We start from the raw sequence: 16365 nt of genomic DNA on the forward strand, positions 1-16365 counted from the left end.
ACAATGCTGTGTCAGCAGCTCAATAACCCCCTTTAGTACAGAAAGAATGATGCCAGTATAGTAAAACACACAAACTTCAATATAACATGAAAGGCATAAACATTTTCACATTTGACCTGGGACTAGAGTTGAGCGAACACCTGGATGTTCGGGTTCGAGAAGTTTGGCCGAACTTCCCGTAAATGTTCGGGTTCGGGATCCGAACCCGAACCGAACTTCGTCCCGAACCCGAACCCCATTGAAGTCAATGGGGACCCGAACTTTTGGGCACTAAAAAGGCTGTAAAACAGCCCAGGAAAGAGCTAGAGGGCTGCAAAAGGCAGCAACATGTAGGTAAATCCCCTGCAAACAAATGTGGATAGAGAAATGAATTAAAATAAAAATAAAAAAAATAAAAATGAACCAATATCAATTGGACAGAGGTCCCATAGCAGAGAATCTGGCTTCACGTCAGCAGAGAATCAGTCTCTTCATGCCATAGCAAAGAATCTGGCTTCATGTCAGCAGAGAATCAGTCTCTTCATGCCATAGCAGAGAATCTGTCTTCATGTCAGCGCAGAATCAGTCTTCATGTCATAGCAGAGAATCAGGCTTCACGTCACCCACCACTGGAACAGGCCACTGTCACACATTTAGGCCCCGGCACCCAGACAGAGGAGAGCGGTCCCGTAACAGAGAATCTGGCCTTATGTCAGCGCAGAATCTGTCTTCATGTCATAGCAGAGAATCAGGCTTCACGTCACCCACCACTGGAACAGGCCACTGTCACACATTTAGGCCCAGGCACCCAGGCAGAGGAGAGAGGTCCCGTAACAGAGAATCTGGCCTTATGTCAGCGCAGAATCTGTCTTCATGTCATAGCAGAGAATCAGGCTTCACGTCACCCACCACTGGAACAGGCCACTGTCACACATTTAGGCCCAGGCACCCAGGCAGAGGAGAGAGGTCCCGTAACAGAGAATCTGGCCTTATGTCAGCGCAGAATCTGTCTTCATGTCATAGCAGAGAATCAGGCTTCACGTCACCCACCACTGGAACAGGCCACTGTCACACATTTAGGCCCCGGCACCCAGGCAGAGGAGAGCGGTCCCGTAACAGAGAATCTGGCCTTATGTCAGCGCAGAATCTGTATTCATGTCATAGCAGAGAATCAGGCTTCACGTCACCCACCACTGGAACAGGCCACTGTCACACATTTAGGCCCCGGCACCCAGACAGAGGAGAGCGGTCCCGTAACAGAGAATCTGGCCTTATGTCAGCGCAGAATCTGTCTTCATGTCATAGCAGAGAATCAGGCTTCACGTCAGCCACCACTGGAACAGGCCACTGACACACATTTAGGCCCAGGCACAGAGGCAGAGGAGAGCGGTCCCGTAACAGAGAATCTGGCCTTATGTCAGCGCAGAATCTGTATTCATGTCATAGCAGAGAATCAGGCTTCACGTCACCCACCACTGGAACAGGCCACTGTCACACATTTAGGCCCCGGCACCCAGACAGAGGAGAGGTTCATTCAACTTTGGGTTGCCCCGCAATATAATGGTAAAATGAAATTAAAAATAGTATTGAATGAGGAAGTGCCCTGGAGTAGAATAATATATTGTTAAGGGGAGGTAGTTAATATCTAATCTGCACAAGGGATGGACAGGTCCTGTGGGATCCATGCCTGGTTCATTTTTATGAACGTCAGCTTGTCCACATTGGCTGTAGACAGGCGGCTGCGTTTGTCTGTAATGACGCCCCCTGCCGTGCTGAATACACGTTCAGACAAAACGCTGGCCGCCGGGCAGGCCAGCACCTCCAAGGCATAAAAGGCTAGCTCTGGCCACGTGGACAATTTGGAGACCCAGAAGTTGAATGGGGCCGAACCATCAGTCAGTACGTGGAGGGGTGTGCACAGGTACTGTTCCACCATGTTAGTGAAATGTTGCCTCCTGCTAACACGTTCCGTATCAGGTGGTGGTGCACTTAGCTGTGGCGTGTTGACAAAACTTTTCCACATCTCTGCCATGCTAACCCTGCCCTCAGAGGAGCTGGGCGTGACACAGCTGCGTTGGCGACCTCTTGCTCCTCCTCTGCCTTCGCCTTGGGCTTCCACTGGTTCCCCTGTGACATTTGGGAATGCTCTCAGTAGCGCGTCTACCAACGTGCGCTTGTACTCGCGCATCTTCCTATCACGCTCCAGTGTAGGAAGTAAGGTGGACACATTGTCTTTGTACCGGGGATCCAGCAGGGTGGCAACCCAGTAGTCCGCACACGTTAAAATGTGGGCAACTCTGCTGTCATTGCGCAGGCACTGCAGCATGTAGTCGCTCATGTGTGCCAGGCTGCCCAGAGGTAAGGACAAGCTGTCCTCTGTGGGAGGCGTATCGTCATCGTCCTGTGTTTCCCCCCAGCCACGCACCAGTGATGGGCCCGAGCTGCTTTGGGTGCCACCCCGCTGTGAACATGCTTCATCCTCATCCTCCTCCACCTCCTCCTCATCCTCGTCCTCCTCGTCCTCCAGTAGTGGGCCCTGTCTGGCCACATTTGTACCTGGCCTCTGGTGTTGCAAAAAACCTCCCTCTGAGTCACTTCGAAGAGACTGGCCTGAAAGTGCTAAAAATGACCCCTCTTCCTCCTCTTCCTCCTGGGCCACCTCCTCTTCCATCATCGCCCTAAGTGTTTTCTCAAGGAGACATAGAAGTGGTATTGTAACGCTGATAACGGCATCATCGCCACTGGCCATGTTGGTGGAGTACTCGAAACAGCGCAACAGGGCACACAGGTCTCGCATGGAGGCCCTGTCATTGGTGGTGAAGTGGGTCTGATCCGCAGTGCGACTGACCCGTGCGTGCTGCAGCTGAAACTCCACTATGGCCTGCTGCTGCTCGCACAGTCTGTCCAGCATATGCAAGGTGGAGTTCCACCTGGTGGGCACGTCGCATATGAGGCAGTGAGCGGGAAGGCCGAAGTTACGCTGTAGCGCAGACAGGCGAGCAGCGGCAGGGTGTGAACGCCGGAAGCGCGAACAGACGGCCCGCACTTTATGCAGCAGCTCTGACATGTCGGGGTAGTTGCGAATGAACTTCTGCACCACCAAATTCAGCACATGCGCCAGGCAAGGGATGTGCGTCAAACCGGCTAGTCCCAGAGCTGCAACGAGATTTCGCCCATTATCGCACACCACCAGGCCGGGCTTGAGGCTCACCGGCAGCAACCACTCGTCGGTCTGTTGTTCTATACCCCGCCACAACTCCTGTGCGGTGTGGGGCCTGTCCTCCAAACATATGAGTTTCAGAATGGCCTGCTGACGTTTACCCCGTGCTGTGCTGAAGTTGGTGGTGAAGGTGTGTGGCTGACTGGATGAGCAGGTGGAAGAAGAGGAGGAGGAAGCTGAGTAGGAGGAGGAGGAGACAGGAGGCAAAGAATGTTGCCCTGCGATCCTTGGCGGCGGAAGGACGTGCGCCAAATAGCTCTCCGCCTGGGGCCCAGCCGCCACTACATTTACCCAGTGTGCAGTTAGGGAGATATAGCGTCCCTGGCCGTGCTTACTGGTCCACGTATCTGTGGTTAGGTGGACCTTGCCACAGATGGCGTTGCGCAGTGCACACTTGATTTTATCGGACACTTGTTTGTGCAGGGAAGGCACGGCTCTCTTGGAGAAGTAGTGGCGGCTGGGAACAACATACTGTGGGACAGCAAGTGACATGAGCTGTTTGAAGCTGTGTGTGTCCACCAGCCTAAATGACAGCATTTCATAGGCCAGTAGTTTAGAAATGCTGGCATTCAGGGCCAGGGATCGAGGGTGGCTAGGTGAGAATTTACGCTTTCTCTCAAATGTTTGTGAGATGGAGAGCTGAACGCTGGCGTGTGACATGGTTGAGATGCTTGGTGACGCAGGTGGTGGTGTTGGTGGTACATCCCATGTTTGCTGGGCGGCAGGTGCCAACGTTCCTCCAGAGGTGGAGGAAGAGGCCGAGGCGGCGGCAGCAGCAGCAGAAGAGGCCGAGGCGGCAGCAGCAGAAGAGGTAGCAGGGGGAGCCTGAGTGACTTCCTTGTTTTTAAGGTGTTTACTCCACTGCAGTTCATGCTTTGCATGCAGGTGCCTGGTCATGCAGGTTGTGCTAAGGTTCAGAACGTTAATGCCTCGCTTCAGGCTCTGATGGCACAGCGTGCAAACCACTCGGGTCTTGTCGTCAGCACATTGTTTGAAGAAGTGCCATGCCAGGGAACTCCTTGAAGCTGCTTTTGGGGTGCTCGGTCCCAGATGGCGGCGGTCAGTAGCAGGCGGAGTCTCTTGGCGGCGGGTGTTCTGATTTTGCCCACTGCTCCCTCTTTTGCTACGCTGTTGGCTCGGTCTCACCACTGCCTCTTCCTCCGAACTGTGAAAGTCAGTGGCACGACCTTCATTCCATGTGGGGTCTAGGACCTCATCGTCCCCTGCATCATCTTCCACCCAGTCTTGATCCCTGACCTCCTGTTCAGTCTGCACACTGCAGAAAGACGCAGCAGTTGGCACCTGTGTTTCGTCATCATCAGAGACGTGCTGAGGTGGTATTCCCATGTCCTCATCATCAGGAAAAATAAGTGGTTGTGCGTTAGTGCATTCTATCTCTTCCACCCTTGGGGAAGGGCTAGGTGGATGCCCTTGGGAAACCCTGGCAGCAGAGTCTTCAAACAGCATAAGAGACTGCTGCATAACTTGTGGCTCAGACAGTTTCCCTGATATGCATGGGGGTGATGTGACAGACCGATGGGCTTGGTTTTCATGCGCCATCTGTGCGCTTTCTGCAGAAGACTGGGTGGGAGATAATGTGAACGTGCTGGATCCACTGTCGGCCACCCAATTGACTAATGCCTGTACCTGCTCAGGCCTTACCATCCTTAGAACGGCATTGGGCCCCACCAAATATCGCTGTAAATTCTGCTGGCTACTGGGACCTGAGGTAGTTGGTTCACTAGGACGTGTGGCTGTGGCAGAACGGCCACGTCCTCTCCCAGCACCAGAGGGTCCACTAACACCACCACGACCATGTCCACGTCCGCGTCCCTTATTAGATGTTTTCCTCATTGTTCTCGTTCACCACAATTTTGAGAATGGCAAATTTGGGAATGCTTTTTCAACCCAGAACAAAAAGTCTGCTTTTACGGTCACTACAAATAACTTGACCAGCTAAAACTGTGCAGATTTGGTTGAATAGAGATGTGAGACCTGTTTTATTTTTGCGCTGTGTGACAGTTATAGGTTTAATCACAGAATGACACTTCTATAAGCACGCTAGCATGTGTCTTAGGTTTTTCTGAATGACACTATCAATACCTTCGATGTAAGATTTTCTTTTTGGGATAGATTTCAAGTAGGCCTCAAATACCAGAAACTAGTTATTTTGAGAATGGCAAATTTGGGAATGCTTTTTCAACCCAGAACAAAAAGTCTGCTTTTACGGTCACTACAAATAACTTGACCAGCTAAAACTGTGCAGATTTGGTTGAATAGAGATGTGAGACCTGTTTTTTTTTGCGCTGTGTGACAGTTATAGGTTTAATCACAGAATGACACTTCTATCAGCACGCTAGCGTGTGTCTTAGGTTTTTCTGAATGACACTATCAATACCTTCAATGTAAGATTTTCTTTTTGGGATAGATTTCAAGTAGGCCTCAAATACCACAAACTAGTTATTTTCAGAATGGCAAATTTGGGAATGCTTTTTCAACCCAGAACAAAAAGTCTGCTTTTACGGTCACTACAAATAACTTGACCAGCTAAAACTGTGCAGATTTGGTTGAATAGAGATGTGAGACCTGTTTTTTTTTGCGCTGTGTGACAGTTATAGGTTTAATCACAGAATGACACTTCTATCAGCACGCTAGCGTGTGTCTTAGGTTTTTCTGAATGACACTATCAATACCTTCAATGTAAGATTTTCTTTTTGGGATAGATTTCAAGTAGGCCTCAAATACCACAAACTAGTTATTTTCAGAATGGCAAATTTGGGAATGCTTTTTCAACCCAGAACAAAAAGTCTGCTTTTACGGTCACTACAAATAACTTGACCAGCTAAAACTGTGCAGATTTGGTTGAATAGAAATGTCAGGTCTATTTTTTAGGCGCTGGGTGACAGGCTCAACTTGCCCCTGATGTAATATATGGCCAAAAAATAACCACACTGTTGATGGTTAAATGCACTTGGGTGACACAGGCTCAGCCTGCACCAGATGTAGTATATGGCCAAAAAATAATCAGACTGTTGATGGTTAAATGCACTTGGGTGACACAGGCTCAGCCTGCAGCTGATGTAGGATATAGCACAAAATAACCACACTATCGATGGTTAAATACACTTGGGTGACACAGGCTTAGCCTGCAGCTGATGTAGTATATGGCCAAAAAATAATCAGACTGTTGATGGTTAAATGCACTTGGGTGACACAGTCTCAGCCTGCAGCTGATGTAGTATATGGCCAAAAAATAACCAGACTGTTGATGGTTAAATGCACTTCGGTGACACAGGCTCAGCCTGCAGCTGATGTAGGATATAGCACAAAATAACCACACTATCGATGGTTAAATACACTTGGTGATAGCTAGTGCTGGCGCACCACAAGTCGCAAAATGGCCGCCGATCACCCCAGAAAAAAAGTGATCTAAAAACGCTCTGGGCAGCCTCAAAAAAGTGAGCAAGTCAATAATAGCACTTCAATGATCCACAGCTGCAGATCGATCACAGAATGAAGTCTTTTGGAGGAGTTAATCTGCCTAATCTCGCCCTAACGTCGCCGCTGTAACCTCTCCCTATACTGATCATAGCAGAGTGACGTGCGGCGCTACGTGACTCCAGCTTAAATAGAGGCTGGGTCACATGGTGCACTGGCCAATCACAGCCATGCCAATAGTAGGCATGGCTGTGATGGCCTCTTGGGCCAAGTAGTATGACGCTTGTTGATTGGCTGCTTTGCAGCCTATCAAAAAGCGCCAAGAAAGCGCCGAACACCGAACCCGGACTTTTACGAAAATGTTCGGGTCCGTGTCACGGACACCCCAAAATTCGGTACGAACCCGAACTATACAGTTCGGGTTCGCTCATCCCTACCTGGGACCAAATGCACCAAATGCAGTGCACCATCTTTACAGTAGGGCTTTTCCTTATGTGCAAAATGTTACCTAGGCACTCTCATATGGATATGAGTTTATTATATACGTTAACTTAAGACTTTAGGGAAAAACCATGAACATTTGTATTAGAAGACACCCATTACCTGAAAAGCATCAACATAGATATTTATGTGTAAACAGTCATACAATGTCCATACAATGATAGTTTCCAAACTGAAAGACTGTTGTAAACAAAATACATAACAAAGTGTCTACAGTTTTGGTACTTAGTCCAATGAACACTATTGTCTGTTAGGGCAGAACCTCTGCTGTTTATGCACTGGCCAGGTTTTGGGTGGTCCCAACACTTTACTGGGCCCTCCAGACACCATTGAGGAGTCACTGCATGTTGCTGCCCTTCAGAGGGAATGGTAAGATGCAGTGCACCCCAATGGAAAAGTCTAGAGAATCAGGGTTTGCAGTAAACCAGGGTGCTTTTTTACTGGAGGAACTCAACTGATCTAGCTGTCCCTCTCTCTCTCAGAAGGCTGTTACCCTGGCCAAAAGGCTGGTGGCCCAGGGTCTGTGGATCAGTCGTCTGGCTGGCCCTTTGATTAAATAGCTGGTGACCCAGGTTCTATGGCAGAGTACCCCTGTCTCAGAGTCTTCTTCTGATCACTCATGCAGTCTAGTAAAGTATCTTCCACTAATCACTAGTCCCTATATGCAGACAACTATGGCTCTAAGGGTGGGTTGCCATCTGCTTAATGTGTATGTTGAGACAAAAAAGGATACAAAACGTAGCACACCACACTTTTGTATCCTGCAGAGTCCAGTAAAAAATGTATGCGTTAACGTATACGTTTTTACAATAGAACTCTATGGTGAACGGATGCCACTGTATGGCATCAGTCCGAGGCATCCATTGACATAGCCGTTTTTTATATACATTAAATGGATAGCAAAAATGTTATGTGAACCTAGCCAACTACTCTCTTTACATACAGTCTTTAACTGAATTAGAATGATCTAGTGAGAGGAGTGGAGTGGAGAAGCACAGCCTAAACAGAAACGATGTTGCAATTTCAGTCTGTCTAGACTTGTATAAAGTTTCAATAAAAGTCTTCAGACATAAAACAACAGAGCGAAAACAGACAGTCAGTCAGTCAGTGTGTCTGTTTTTTCCACTCCAAAACTTTGCATACTTCTTTATAACAGTTGTGGAAGATTTCTAACTTCTCAGTGCTTATAGAGAAAGTCCCAAAGTCTCTCAGTATTTTGCTGGCCGTGCATTAACCCTTTCGACAGTGCAGTGCAGATATAGTGCAATAATAGTGCAAATGAACAGGATATATTACAATAAACCCATAAAATGCAGTTCAACAATATAAAACAGTATAAGTGTAAACAACAACATAAATCTTTACGTTAACTCTTCCAAGTGCACTTAAGTAGTGAGCTGATGTGTAGTAGCAATAGGGGAAAATGTTCACAAATGTCCATACCAAAGTTCCCTTGTTGAGGGTAACTACATTTGATATACCAGTGACCTTCACCCATTGCAAATCCATCAGCATTCAGAAGAGGCCTGCCGCAGGACTAAATGCTCAGAATTTTTGTTGCTGGTTTTCCAGAGTTCTCTACTTCAGACTTTTTAATTTTGTTCTGCAAATGCCACAGAAAGGTCACATAGAGTACAAAGAATAAAATCTCAGGATAATTCAATTCTAATGTTTTCCGATCAATCAGTCCTTTTAACCTGTGGGACCATTTATAATGGAACTGCCATTACACTGAACATGCAGCTAATACCATCTCCTAGTATATAAGTGCAACCCTTCTACCCTGTCATACGAGAAGACACAGAGTGATGGGAAACCCTTATGACTTTTTGTGGATGCTGGTGGAAGTTGTGCTGAGATAATTGTAAAAGCCTATGGTGTTATTTGTTCTGGAAATAGGCTCTAAGGGGGTCATTTATCAAACTGGTGTAAAGCAGAACTGGCTTAGCAGCCCATAGCAACCATTTAGATTTCTCCTTCCATTTTGGGCAGCTCTTCCATTGGTTGCTATGGGCAACTAAGCCAGTTCTACTTTACACCAGTTTGATAAATGACCCCCTAAATGTATTAATGGATGTAGGCTGTGTGATGAAGGTTGGGAGGGTTTTCTGCTACAATTTTAGATGTGGCAGAGATAACAGGAATCTGTTCATAATGTACATAGCTTGGTGTAATTGGTACATAATGATGGCTACACAAAAGCTATTAGAGAAGAGAGAAGGGGTACATACATTTCAGTAGCAAATTCGTCCATTTGTACCTGGGTTGCATAGCACTTGCCTAAATTATTCCAAATACTTGTCCAAGCCATTGTGGTAACAATGTATGGCTATTAACATGGCTTGGCTGCATGTGGCCAGCTGCGCCTTCCTGCTGTATCAAAATGCAACTAGTGTAAATTGCAGTTTTATGCAGACTGGTTGCTAAGGGCTGAATCTTATTAAATATGGGGTAAGTCAGTCTAATAGTAACTGATTCTGGAATATCAGGTTATTAGTAACTACATATATGAAAATTGACATTAGGGTCTAAATGTGACAGTTATCCTTTAAGGCTGACTACAGTCACAGTCAAGCTTGCTAAGAACACACTTCTGCATGAAGATAGGAGGATTACTACGCAGGACACACCAACATTACAGTACTGAAGATGGAAATTGGTACATTCAGAAAAAATGTCTGACAACGTTTTTTCTAAGGAACGTGTGGGAAATTAAAAATAATACATTTTATGTCCAGGGTTGCCAATCTCCTCCTCAGTTACTTCTAAATAACCGAATCAAAAATCAAAGCCAATTTTTTTTTAACCATGTATTCCACTTCTTTATAGACCATGCTGAAAGAGCCTCAGACCCCAATATCATCCTGCAAAATGCATTTAAAGGTAATCTGTCACCTCAAAAACTACAGTAAACAGTGAATAGCGTAATGGAGGCTGAATTACAGTCTGTAATTCTTTTTCTTAATTCCTACATTTTACATGGTGTCCACCTGCAAACCTGTCATGTAATGCATTGAGAGGACTCTTGCTGGAGTCCTCTCCATTATGTGCCTGTGCTCAGGAATCCTTTCCTGGTTACATAGTTGCAGGTGCACAGCTCCTTTACACTATTCACTGTTTACTGTAGTTGGAAAGGTACTTCTGAGATGAGTCAATTCAGACCCAAGAATTTGGACACCAAAAAGACCTGCACAATATGTGTTAGGGTGCATTCACACGACCGTAGTGGCTGTGGACCTATTCACTTCAATGCTGTCCCCATCCTTTGTTCTGTTCCGCGGCCCGCAAAAATATAGAGCATGTCCTATTCTTGACAAGATACAGTCCTGATCAAAAGTTTAAGACCACTTGAAAAAATGGCAAAAAATCATATTTAGCATGGCTGGATCTTAACAAGGTTCCAAGTAGAGCTTTAACATGCAACAAGAAGAAATGGGAGTGAGACAAAACATTTTTTGAGCATTCAATTTAATGAAAACAACGAATAAACTGAAACAGGCTGTTTTTCAGTTGATCAAAAGTTTAGGACCACACCTCCAAAAAAAACCTAACCCCCCCAAAACAGAAATCCAACTTCCAAACATGAACTCAGTAATGAGTAGCTCTGCCGTTATTGTTTATCACTTCAAAAATTCGTTTCGGCATGCTTGATGCAAGAGTTTCCATGAGGTGAGTGGGAACATTTCTCCAAGTGGTGAAGACGGCCGCACGAAGGCCATCTACTGTCTGGAACTGTTGTCTATTTTTGTAAACTTCCCTTGCCATCCATCCCCAAAGGTTCTCAATTGGATTTAGATCAGGGGAACACGCAAGATGGGCCAAAAGAGTGATGTTATTCTCCTGGAAGAAGTCCCTTGTCCTGCGGGCATTGTGTACTGTAGAAAAACCCAGTTGTTACCACACATACGAGGGCCCTCAGTCATGAGGAATGCTCTCTGCAACATCTGGACATAGCCAGCGGCCGTTTGACGCCCCTGCACTTCCTGAAGCTCCATTGTTCCACTGAAGGAAAAAGCACCCCAGACCATTATGGTGCCCCCTCCACTGTGGCGCGTAGAAAACATCTCAGGTGGGATCTGCTTGTCATGCCAGTAACGTTGGAAACCATCAGGACCATCAAGGTTACATTTTTTCTCATCAGAGAATAAAACTTTCTTCCACCTTTGAATGTCCCATGTTTGGTGCTCTCTTGCAAAGTCCAAATGAGCAGTTCTGTGGCGTTCAAGGAGACGAGGTCTTTGAAGACGTTTTTTGTTTTTGAAGCCCTTCAGTCTCAGATGCCGTCTGATGGTTATGGGGCTGCAATCAGCCCCAGTAAGGGCCTTAATTTGGGTCGATGATCGTCCAGTGTCTTGACGGACAGCCAATTGGATCCTGGTCTTTCACTTGACTTTTTTGTTCCATAACCCTCAGGATCATTTAAGAAATTCCAAATGCCTGTCTTACTGCGTCCACCTCAGCAGCGATGGCGCGCTGTGAGAGACCCTGCTTATGCAGTTCAACAACCCGACCACGTTCAGAAAGGGAGAGTTTTTTGCCTTTGCCATCACAACGTGTGACTACCTGACAGAAAATGACAATGAATCCACATCTTTGCACAGATTTGGCCTTTTAAAGGCATGTGGTCCTAAAATTTGGATCAGCTGAAAAACAGCCTGTTTCAGTTTAATCGTTATTTTCAATGAATTGAATGCTCAAAAAATGTTTTGTCTCACTCCCATTTCTTTTTGTTGCATGTTGAAGCTCTACTTGGAACCTTGTTAAGATCCAACAATGTAAAATATGATTTGTTGCCATTTTTCAAGTGGTCTTAAACTTTTGATCAGGACTTTATATATAGTGCTATATAGCACCAGCAAAATGCAGTCCGCAAAATGCAGAACGAACACGGCCAGTATATGTGTTTTACGGATCCTCAATTTGCGGTCTGCAAAACACTTACGGTCATGTGAATGGACCCTTAATTCTAATAAGAGGTTGGACTATTACCTGTAGGAATCTGAACAGCTGGCAGCCAGGCCTGCTTAGCCACAGAGGAGAGGGAGTGTGTAAAGAATGTGTCGGAACAGACTTAAAAGGACCTGTCAGCTCTCCAGTTTTAGTAAACCCTTGTATTTCCCATAAAATGACAATTCTGGATCATCTTTGTTAGAACGCTGCATTGTGCTGTTCCTCTGCTATTCCTACCAGAAATTCTAGGTATTGCCAAATGGAACGTGCTCCTACATAATCTAAGACTGTCAGTACCAACTGGTAAGACCCATATGTCAAGTTATTTAGAAATTGCTACTAGGAAGATCAGGGAAACAGAACAGTTAGAAGAAACAAAGCTTGAGAAATGTGGTTTCGTGGCGAATGCAATCATTTACTAAAACAGACATGTCAGGAGAGCTGACGTGTGGATCTCAGGAACATCACATTAAACTAAAGATGTACGAGTGACCTGAACGACATAGAAATAATAGCTGCTGTTTAAAAGAGTGTCTTTTTCTAAAACCCAATAAATGTTGTTGTTAGAAAAGAAATATGTTTTAATAATTATTACCAAGGCAAAGTAATGTGGATGACTCATATTTTTTTCCTAAAATTACATTATGAGACTGCACTTTTATTAACAGTTATGGTCATTTGTTATTCCTAAAACTGTGAAATTGACAGAATAACTTCAGCCATGAGCCATCTTAAATGGAGGTTCTCCTCTATCTGTCCTTTCTGTTCTAAATATTGTTATACTTTTCAGCCAATTTGTGAATTATCTTAGTTTATGAATAAAAACTAAAGTTGGGTTAGAGCCGCCTATTCCATCCAACAAACCGGACTCATTTTAGGCTCAGTAGTCAAGGACGGCCCAGTAGAGCAAGACCACTCCTCCAGATCTCCTTGATAATCAGGCAGAGTACTTACCGTATGATGCCCTTTGCCCAATCATACAGACAACTGGGACAGCAGTACAATCCTCATTGTCTTCTTGTGGAGATCCACTGATGCGTGATTCTTGAAAAATGTATATAAGTCAGCTCTCCTCCAGAAGGAAGAAAAATGTCTCTCTAGTTCCACCTATAGGTAAATACCCTGTGAGTCAATACCCAACCCATTAAAGAGTCTGGAAATATAACTAAGGAAATCATCCAAAATCGAACCACCCATCCTTGCGTGGCTTTTTTGGAGTTCTTGCTGAGTGATAGATTTGGGGGCATTGTAATAAACGTTAGATACTTTCTCCTCCTTATACCGGAAGGCTGACTTACTTTACATCAATAGTTTGTGCCAAAAAGCTTCTGCACATCATTAATACCTCTGGTGCAAAACCACCAAACCAAGCTTTTACATATTGATGACCTATCCTCCTTAACTTGAATGGGAGCTATGCTCCAGTACGCCGACCCGGCAATTAATGGACAGAGCCTTCTGCTTCCAGCTCCATCCACTGTTTTAGTTACCAGCACTGGCGGCTGTCGAAGAGGACTGATAATGTCAGACCCTGACCACTCGAATATTATTGACCCATTTGGGGAACCAATATCTAAAAGCTGGATAATCCCTTTAAATGTTATACATTTGGACCAGAATTGTGGTTCATTGTGAAATCTGCCCCATTGCGTCTTTCTATATATGTGTAGTATTTATGAAATATGAGACTGATGACTTCTGGTATTTACTATATCTAAATATTTGGATTTGTAGCCCGCAGAAGAACCATTAGGTAGCTACCGGCTCTTCTTTGTTTTTTCTTGCATGCACTTTTATCAATCGATAGTAAACAATACAGACCCAGCATTTGTCACTGATGGCAAATTAAGAAGGCAATGATTAGATTTCTGTTCATTTGCACTGAACATTTCTAGTACCATGTAGACACAGCAATATTCACTAATGATGATTGTAAAATCTATAACTAGCTTTAGATAATAACTATGACACCTGTAGTAATAGCCTTTGTTGTGATAGTTTTAGTACTGGAAGGATGGAAGAGTTAAAGTTGCAGTAGGTTGAACAAAAGTTAACAATGGAGAACTTAAAGGCTATATACATCTTCGGGGGGCAATTTTTTTTTTATGAGTGCATTTTACTAATTTTTGGGCTAAAAATATATTTTTGCAATTGATCTTTATTATAAATATTCAGCTATTCTGTCCCAGTGGGTTAACTGCCTAGCTGTGTGAATCATACTTTCACTTTGTGCCAGCCATCTAATAAACCTTATCTCTAAAAGGTTATAAACACTGATTTAAGCCACATTCTTATCAGTAGGAGCTGTCAGCTGAGATGCCTGCTGGAACAGAGGAAAAATATAGATCCTGCTACTAGAGAATCTCAAGGCTGTACAGAGAAAGGGGTTCAACATTTTTAATAAAGGTCAGTTGAAAAAATGATTTTTAACTCAAAATACAATCCAATAATTAAAAAAGGCCCCCGAAGGTGTACATAGCCTTTAAATATGGCTCAATTTGATATTACTCTTCTTATTTAGCATAGTTTATTTTGGGTATCCCCTTTGTGTTGTTTTTTTCAGCTGTGATATTCAATCGGAAGGTAAACCAATGTATTTGGGGTCATACAAGTATTCCTGAACACACCATTAACTTCTTTTAAAGTATCACCACATCTATCCTCTCCTGTGTGATCTTATATAGGGCATGGAGAGGCACAGATAGCAAATTGGGCAGCATAGTTGCTGAGGCAACCCTAAGATATATGAGGAAACTTGTGGGCAGGTCGTTTTTTGATTAATAGAACCCATTCATAAGACTTCTCATGCATTGTACAATTGCCTTCCCAACTATACAACACAGCATACTACCGTCATCTCTCACTGCTCCAAATGTCACCTTGTACAGGAAAACAAAGCTACAGTGAAAATTTAAAGGGGTTTTCAAGGATATCAATATTGATGGCCTATCATCTGATAGGTCATCAATATCTGATTAGTGCGAGTCTGACTCTGGGCATCCCCGCTGATCAGCTGTTTGAAGAGGCTGTGATCCTCCGTTCATTCTCATCAGTCACATGGCCTTTTGCAGCTCAGATTCATTCAAGAAAACGGGCCGGTACTGCAATACTAAGCACAGCTGCTATACAATATACTGCACTGTGCTCCATATGCTTTGAAGAGGCAATAGCACTCACTGATGCGCAGCAGCCTCTTCAAACAGCTTATCATCGGGGGTGCTGGAAGTTCGCCCCCAGTTATTAAATACTGATGACCTATTCTACGGACAGGTCATCGATACTGAACTCTTGTTTAACCCCTGTAACTATAGTCAGAAGTGTGGTAATAGACATATGCAGACTCTAGTGTAAATGTTTCAGACTACTATGTGCAGTGGAGGGAAAAGGTAGTCTAAAGCCAGTGCAAGTATCTATTACCAAAGCAATAGATGTGACTGTCCAAATAGGCTGAATTTATCTATTCTGACACAGGCTTTTCTTTATAGATTTTCTCCTCGCCCCAGGAGATCCACTTTAAGTCACTTTTACTTCATTAATAAGTCTTGTACCTCATGGTTCAGATTTAACTATGTGACAAGTGCGTCTGTCACATATAACTGGAAAAAGAGAACACAGGCTACAGACGCATTACCAGAACCCAATAAAGTGTAATCAGCATTCTGTTTATGTCCCATCGAGGTTGTCAGCCGCTCATACATCGGGTTATCCAGACCCACAAGGAGTAGAGAAAAACAACAGGCGCCCAAATGAATGACCTCATTATCGCCTGGAACTCAGCGCGCAATTACACAGCTAATCCACATTATTTAGACTCCCCGAAAACCTTTAAATAAATGGCATTATAATAGCATCGAATAATTCAGCCAGAAGACATGAATTATTAATCCACACTTTTTTCCCCTATCAAATGTAACTGAATTTCAGTTGTTGGGTTTCACTACGGCTGTAAAAAAAACAGGAGAATTGTGTTCCTTAGAATTCACTATATTAACTCTTAACCTTCATACAGTTTTATGTTCCTGTAGATGGTTTTACAATGTAGTAAATTTAGTAAGGTTATAAAATCTGTGTTACATAAATCATTTGCAGCAGATGTAACATACCATAGTGATGAGTGAAATCTGTGAAAGGTTCAGAATCTAAAAGTCTATCCCATACCCTGAAATCCACAGCAGGTACATTGGATTTTGTCCAATACAATATTCTATACTTTACCTGTGAAATCTACAACTTATCCTCTGTGTGAAAACAGCCACAAACCTGAGGCTTTTTTTTTT

The sequence above is a fragment of the Bufo bufo genome, chromosome 4 (assembly GCF_905171765.1).
Source record: "Bufo bufo chromosome 4, aBufBuf1.1, whole genome shotgun sequence".
NCBI classification, from domain to species: Eukaryota; Metazoa; Chordata; class Amphibia; order Anura; family Bufonidae; genus Bufo; species Bufo bufo.